An 8,178-nucleotide genomic window follows, 5' to 3' on the forward strand; every position below is an offset into this window, starting at 1 on the left:
GTAACTGTTTGAGGTTAGATTATCCACATCAAGTGTGCAATTGTGTAATGTTGTGTCTTCCTCTGTAATGTATTTTTGTTTGTCATTGATGTTTTATGTGTGGCTGTAGCTGGGGTGAAAGCCCAAGACAAATTTCCCTTGTGGACAATAAAGTTTACCTTGACCTTGAAATGCCACTGAATCAGTAGACCTAATTCTTTTCCACTTTGTTTCTGTTTCGTCATATCTGAAATATGCCCATGCATATATGCTATAATGCTGATAGCCTACTGTAGCTCTTTTCAATTTGTGAAAGCTGAAATGCTTTTATTGTGAAAGCATTTTTTTTTTAAAACATCTCACATCCTGGATATTTCCTTGTACCTGCAAATAGCTGATCTATAAACTCATAACGGGTTCCGGCCGGATAGCCTCGCGTTGCGATACTTTAATATACCGCTGCCCTTCGGGGCATATTCATATGCTATGGGTCGGATGAAGGCTGGCTGCGCCAGGCTAGTTTCCGTATGCGACGCGTTGTGAGCTTGCAGATCAACCATTTTCATCAGCAGGCAACTAGTCAGGCTTCACTTGACCGCTGTGTTTTGTTGACCTAGGTGTCGCTCTTCGACACAAACATGGGAGGCTATAGTTTTTGGTGGCAGCGTGGCTTGTTGTGTTTAATCAAACAACATCAAGTTTACCTCAGTGTTTTGGGGTCGTGACATGACATGTTCTACGTATGTGTTTGGATGGATCAGCGCGAGCGGCGTGCACGTCATCATATAGTTGTGACTTTGAGCTGCTTGCATTAGAAAGTGATTACGTTAAATGTGCTGTTAGTAGCCTAGTCGAGACAGTGGTTTTGGAGTGGTGTTTTTCCGCTACATATTAAAGCCTGTTCAGGGTGTGTTATAGCTGGATTTTCGCCTAGAAGAGGGCATGGAAATCTGGGACACTGTTGTACGTAGTGAACTGTCAAGAGATTGACGTTCACGGGTCAAGACTGCGTATGCGTTAAAATATTTTAAAGCAATTAACACAATCTATGGCTCTTGATAGCCGCAATTTGCAACTCCCTCAATTGACTCCACACTCATCCAATTTGGTTTGCGATCTGCTTGTCTTAAACGACGTTAAACTCACCAACATTGCAGCTGTAGTCCAAGCTTGAATTATCCTCTTTCAATCTGCTGAGTTTGTTTTTCATAAAAATCCACCGTAGAGATAGAGATATTATGAGCTACTTTCTGTCAAGACAAGTGTTGCAGTTTGGAAGCACTCGTTTTTGTTAACGGGTCGCGCTGCTGCCTCCTGCATTATGTGCAAATTTGAAACAGGTGGTACGCAGGGCCGTTCAGTGACATACGACGAGTGTTTCCAAACTCCAGCACTTAAAAAAAGAATAACCTGCACAGAATTTCTTGACAGAAAGTAGCTAATAACATGTCTACGGTGGATTTTTATGAAAAACAAGTTCGGCAGATTGAAAGAGGACAATTCAAGCTTGGACTACAGCTGCAACAGCTGCACATTTTTAACGTTGTTTAAGACAAGCAGATCGCAAACCAAATTGAATGAGTGGGGAGTCAATGGAGGGTATTGTAAGTCTAGATTCATCCCATTATAAAAAAAATCTAGCGTTGCAAATTGCGGCTAGGCTCTTGACTGCTACAAAAGAATATAGTAGGCCTAGAGTACTCTTTCGGTGCGCATTTTCGAACGTACTGAAACTGAGATGTGATTAATTGTGGATGTTGTTTAAATGCTGTATTATATTTGAAGTAAGAGGGCAATTACTTTGGAATATAGTTGATTTTAGTTTCAAATAGTCGTTTAAAGTAATGATTTTTAGCTTGTGGGAGTTTGTAGCGTGAAGTGAAATTGTAAGCCATTTTAATATCACAAAGTTATTTAAAAGTGGTCAAATTGTCATTTCTATTCAAAAGAATAGCAAATATTGATTTATAAGCAATTGATTTATAAACAATGTTAGAATGTTGCTTGAGTTTGTAGATTAAGTATTTACCAACATGTATATTAAACTGTATCAACTTTTAAGCCCAAACTACATCAACGTTTCGGGACGAGATCTGTTTAAGATCAACCACAGCAATGCGATTGAATGAATTGCATTGATGTGTTGAACTTAACAGGAAAATGGTTTTGTCCCAAAGTTATAATAATTGTGTATTACTTTATAATTAGACTAGTAGGTGTTCGTTAGGTTGACTGCATAATGCAAAAAGTGCTGTAAAACAAAAAGACAATACATTAAGATTTAATTTCAGATATTTAATTAAAAAAAAAAAAACTTTAACTTAAATAAAAGTATAATTTAAACTGAAATGCTTCCTTAAGAGGGAAAAAAAAAACAAAAAAAAACAAATTCAATTCAAACAGATATTTAATTCAAAAAAATATATATAATTTAAACTGAAATGCTTCCTTAAGAGGGAAAAAAAACAAAAAAACAAATTCAATTCAAACAGTTTTTTTTAAAATTTAAAGATGCTTGGCACAGTTCCTCGTCATCATCTTCCTCAATCATTTCAGGTGATGGTGGGGGTGCTGGGGGTGTCTTTGCTGCTTGGGGGGATGAAATGGAGGTGATTATGAGTGACGGGGTGTGTTGTATTGTGACGGGGTCTAAGTCCAAAAAGTGCTCGGTGATGGCTGTGGTGAGGTGATCTAAGTGATTTGTATTTAAATAAGTGTTTAATATGGCTGTTGTGATGGTGAGTCTGATGGGATGTGACTGTGTGGGGGATTCAATGGCCAAAATACCGGATGTGACTGTTGTGAATTTAAGTGTTTTTTGTGCCATGTGACATTTCGTGCAAGTGTTGATTTTGGTGTTAACATTAAAGGTGTCGGGATTTTGGAGGTGAGTGCAAAGTGCGCATTTTCTTCTATCAGTGATTTGTGCTCCTGTGATTTATCCTGTGACTGTGCAGGTGCTCGTTGATGGTGCGGGGTCTAGGGCAAGTGAAAGTGTAAGAATGGATGGGGGAATGATTAGTGCTTCATCGTGGGTGGTGATTGTGGAGGATGTGGTGGTGGTGAGTGAACTGCAGGGGAATGTGCGGTGAGTGAGATTAGTGAAAGTGTATGTGGTGTCTTGGTGCAGTGTGTCTGTTTGTGTGTCCCATATTGTGCATGTAATTTTGTCTGTAGTGTCTGCTATTTCCAGTGTCTGTTGTGCAGTGGGTCCTTTGTAGGTGTTGCCGGTGGTTGTGGGGTGAATGGCGGTGATAGTGGCGGTGATTTTTCCAATCTGATGAGAAAATAAATTTGTTTATTTAGTTATACTTGTGATATACGATTTTCAGTGTTGTATAGTGATGATAAGTACTCAAATATTTTACTTAAGTAAAAATATTGCAATGTAGATGTACTGTTACAAGTACAAGTCCCGTATTCGAAATGTACTCAAGTAAAAGTACAAGTGTATCTGTGTCAAAATGTACTTAAAGTACTAAAAGTAAAAGTACTCATATTACAGAATGTCCCATTTCACAAGTTCAAAATAGCCAATCTACAAGCTGAAACGATGTTTTAAGATTGTTTTGTTCTACATCTGTAATGTTGGTGAGCTTTATGTTTATACAAGCTGATTGGAATGTGTAATTTGATCCGGTTATCTGAGGGTATTGCAACTCATATCTATATATATATATATATATAGAGTATATAAATTATAGTTTTTAAAGAGAATACAAAGGGTTTTGTTTGTTTCACCGCAAATAGCTAAGATGACTTAACACTTTGATTGCTGCAAGATCTCAACAGGCCTATTTGGATGTTGCTGCCGTTTAACATTGCACAAAGGCCTTGTTCGGGGGCCCACAGTAAAATGTTCTCTTATAGCGAGAATCACACGCCTACATCAAAAGAAAGCTGAACTTGTCCACTTCAATTAAAAAAATACATTTTGATTTTACCATGTTCCATTCTGGAGATATTGACCTTTTTGCAACACCTGCATTTGCCTGGAAGTGGTTATCTTGAACAGCGAGCAGAGTTATGGATGGTTTAAAGTCAGAGACATTGACAGGCAGATATAAAATTGAACCCAATAAATATCCTATACATCCTATACACCGAATGAAAGCCCTGAATGTGTACTTTTACGAGGAAAACAGTAAACATTGATCCCATCTACAGTTAGACAGTAATTGGTTATTGAATGCAGCTTGTGCCCACCAGATAACTTCAGAGAAGACATGGACGTGAACTCCTCAATATTCACAAAATAAGGCCTATAGCGACATATAAATACTATATACCGTATGAAACAGAAGACTCTCTGCTTTCATAAGGAAAAAAATTGTACTGTAATAATAAAAAAATCACACCCCTGTGAAGTGAGCAGTGCAACTCTACTTCTCTACTTATTCACTACAGCTCGCTATATACGGACTGAGGCAGAAAGTCATGTAAACCTTTTATTTACAGTTTGGTCTGTAAACTTCTACTGTAATAATAAAAATCACACCCCTGTGAAGTGAGCGTTGCAACTGTTCTGTACTTATTCACTACAGCTCGCTATATACGGACTGAGACAGAAAGTCATGTAAACCTTTTATTTACAGTTTGGTCTGTAAACTTCTACTGTAATAATAAAAATCACACCCCTGTGAAGTGAGCGGTGCAACTGTTCTTTATAGTTGCGCGGTGCAACTGTAGAGAACAGTTGCACCGCTCACTTCACAGGGGTGTGATTTTTATTATTACAGTAGAAGTTTACAGACCAAACTGTAAATAAAAGGTTTACATGACTTTCTGTCTCAGTCCGTATATAGCGAGCTGTAGTGAATAAGTACAGAACAGTTGCAACGCTCACTTCACAGGGGTGTGATTTTTATTATTACAGTAGAAGTTTACAGACCAAACTGTAAATAAAAGGTTTACATGACTTTCTGCCTCAGTCCGTATATAGCGAGCTGTAGTGAATAAGTAGAGAAGTAGAGTTGCACTGCTCACTTCACAGGGGTGTGATTTTTTTATTATTACAGTACAATTTTTTTCCTTATGAAAGCAGAGAGTCTTCTGTTTCATACGGTATATAGTATTTATATGTCGCTATAGGCCTTATTTTGTGAATATTGAGTTCGGGTCCATGTCTTCTCTGCAGTTATATCTGGTGGGCGCAATGTGCATCCACCCAGTATCCAATTTATGACAAACTGTACATGGGATCAATGTTTACTGTTTTCCTCGTAAAAGTACACATTCAGGGCTTTCATTCGATGTATAGGATGTATAGCATATTTATTGTGTTTATTGTTATATCTGCCTGTCAATGTCTGACTATAAACCTTCATAACTATGCTTTCTTTTTGATGATGATTGCCGCCTCGCCTAATCTATCTCACTGCTTTCATTGTTTTGATCGCAGTAACATTGGGGGGGGGGTCATGGGCACATTGGGCAGCAAAAGTCTTGATCCGTACGGCTATAAAAAGTCCCATTCCACCGTTCGGTTCAGAACTATAGTATAACGGTGAGACGCCTTGTCATCAGCTGATTTTGTTTTTCAAGCTAGTGTAGGGGAACATGCCTGGGCATGCTAGCCTGGCACGGCCAGACTCATAGCGAGGGTTCACTGATGTTTCCTCCGGGGAAGAATCTTCAGTGAATCCCCGCTATGAGGCTGGCCAAGCCAGGCTATGGGCATGCAGCTTGGGGGCGATGGAGGGGGAAAAAAGCGTCACCCGGCTGTGATGTCGACGAGAAGGAAAAAATGACTTCCACAGATGACAACACCACGGTTTAGGTCGCGGAAAAGTTCGTTATACATTACACCCGGGTCGATTACGTCCCCGACGCGTTCATTGCGGTCTTATCACTACAATTATAATGAATAAAAAAGCGTTACAATCACACGTCTGAGCGATCTCCGATTATGACGGCTCTGCATGGCGATACGTGATCCACCAACGGAACACTGTCTTGTCGTGGCGGCCCCTCGATACTGTGGTAGTATTGTAGGCTCGGGGATCGTTTGGTCGCTACAGTATGAAGAAGGAAACATGCATCTGTCCATGTGTGTTGCAGATGTTATGCATTGCAATGCCGATCTGGTGCATATGTGTTTAGGCAATAGGCAGCGTTCCGTTCAGCGTTCAACTGGCTTCTACACGTAAAGCGGCCAGCCCTCCTGTTTTCAGGAGGGGAGGGGGGTTTTTGTTTTTTGTTTTTTTTTCTGATCACGTGAGCGGGAGTAAGCAGCAATGATAGGGCGATGGTTCTTCATTGTCCGGGTGGGTAAAAAGATGAATGAAAGTATTCTATAAAAAAGTGATTGAAACGTATTGATACGTGATCCGCACCCGACGTTTGATTAATTGATAACGTATTGATACGCGATCCGCGTTGGGAGTGTTAATAGCCTATAGGCAGCTACATGTAGGCCTAGCTTAACTTGTCCGACATTATTCCTTAGCTAATTTGCTGGGTTTTTTTCCATTAAGAATCGAGGCTCAAATACCTGCACGTAGCAGAGTATGCAATAGGTCTAATAAAGTTAATAGGCCTATTTATTAGCTACGATTCATTGTTATCTGTTTGGTCATTAACTACAAGGAATAATGTCAGCCAAGTATATATATATATATATATATATATATATACTAGCTGCATATTGTACCGAGTGAGTGCACTGTGCAATGCAAATTAATAGGCATATAGGCAGTGTTGGTCAGCTAGGCTACATAGCTTAATTCACATGGCTGACTATTCCTTGTAGTTAATGACCAAACGGATAACAATGAATCATAGCTAATAAATAGGCCTATTAACTTTATTAGACCTATTGCATACTCCACTACGTGCAGGTATTTGAGCCTCGATTCTTAATGGAAAAAAACCCATCAAATTAGCTAAAAGGAATAATGTCGGACAAGTTAAGCTAGGCCTATACATGTAGCTGCCCAACACTGCCTATAGGCTATTAAGTCATCTTAGCTATTTGCGGTGAAACAAGCAAAAAACCCTTTGTATTCTCTTTAAAAACTATTGTTAGAATCCACCTTCAAAATTAATTATGTGAATGTATTCTATTGTGCGGTAGTTTAAGAATGAAAAATATAGGCCTATTCATATAATACTTACTTTTTGCCGGTCTGAAAGATGTTTGACTTGTTCCAGGGTTATTGCATCTATGGTTGTTGGTGATTTGCGTTGGAATGGAACTTTGGAGGTGTATTGTAGTTGCGTTCTGTAGTTTATCTGGATGTTGAACTTGTTGGTGTCTGTAAGACAAGTATTAAATGCACACATTTCTTTATTATGGCAGTATTTGATAGTTATTTTAGTGTAGGTCTATACAGGCATATCAAATAGCAAATGTTAAATGAAGATAATTAAACTTACATTGGTTGGTGGCTTTTTTAATGTTGGTGAGTGTTGTCGGTGTAATGACATTCTTGGATGCAGGCGCAGGTTTCAAGGATGTTTAATAAATCCAGGCAAAGGTACAAGGGAATAGGCAAAAGTCGTAGTCAAAGGCAAAGTTAGAATAAGCAACAAACACTGACATAAGCTACAAACGGACAGGACCGTGTAGAGTGGCTAGTGTCTAGTGCAGGCAAACAATACTGACTGAAGTGGAGTGGCAGAGGGGGTGATTATATAGGTGTGGACTAATGAGGAGCAGGTGTGCATAGTTAGCAGGTTGGAGATGATGATCTCTGGAAAGAGGGCATGGGCGTGGTCCTGACAGTACCCCCCCCCCCCCCCCTGACACGCGGCACTAGCCGCAGGACGAGCACGGCCTGGAGGCCGACCCCGAGGGCGTGGAGCGGGTCGATCGGGGCGCCGCTGGTGTAAGTCCCGGATAAGGTTCGGATCCAGAACATCAGCAGCCGGAACCCAACAACGCTCCTCGGGACCGAACCCCTCCCAGTCCACCAAATACTGGAGCCGACCCCCACGACGCCTGGAGTCCAGGAGGGTCCTGACAGTCGGAGACTGCTGTTCTTGACATGCCAGTATATTGCTGTGATGAGTAGGTGAAAAGGAAACACAATCCAGGTATTCTTCTGTTCCAATTTGAAGTATGAAATTAAAGTACTTGCTGTTGGTTTTTGAAATTTTGATGTCCGTTGTATTGAATATGAATCCGGTGGCTTATATGTCGTCGGTGTCGTATCTTGCTTGCTTTGGGGCGGAAGCCATTCTTGCTGTGTAGATTAC

General features: G+C 40.1%; 1 long non-coding RNA gene across 1 annotated transcript; it reads right to left on the reverse strand.

The window, feature by feature from the left end:
• Positions 1-2,498: 2,498 nt before the first annotated feature.
• Positions 2,499-7,448, reverse strand: LOC306918864. The gene is made up of 3 exons (XR_013789422.1): positions 7,357-7,448; positions 7,096-7,235; positions 2,499-3,256 (listed from the first exon to the last, which is right to left on the reverse strand). It is a non-coding gene; the product is annotated as an uncharacterized lncRNA (long non-coding RNA).
• Between the last annotated feature and the right edge of the window lie 730 nt (positions 7,449-8,178).

Source organism: Electrona antarctica, assembly GCF_951216825.1.
Source record: "Electrona antarctica genome assembly, contig: scaffold_134, whole genome shotgun sequence".
Classification (NCBI taxonomy): domain Eukaryota; kingdom Metazoa; phylum Chordata; class Actinopteri; order Myctophiformes; family Myctophidae; genus Electrona; species Electrona antarctica.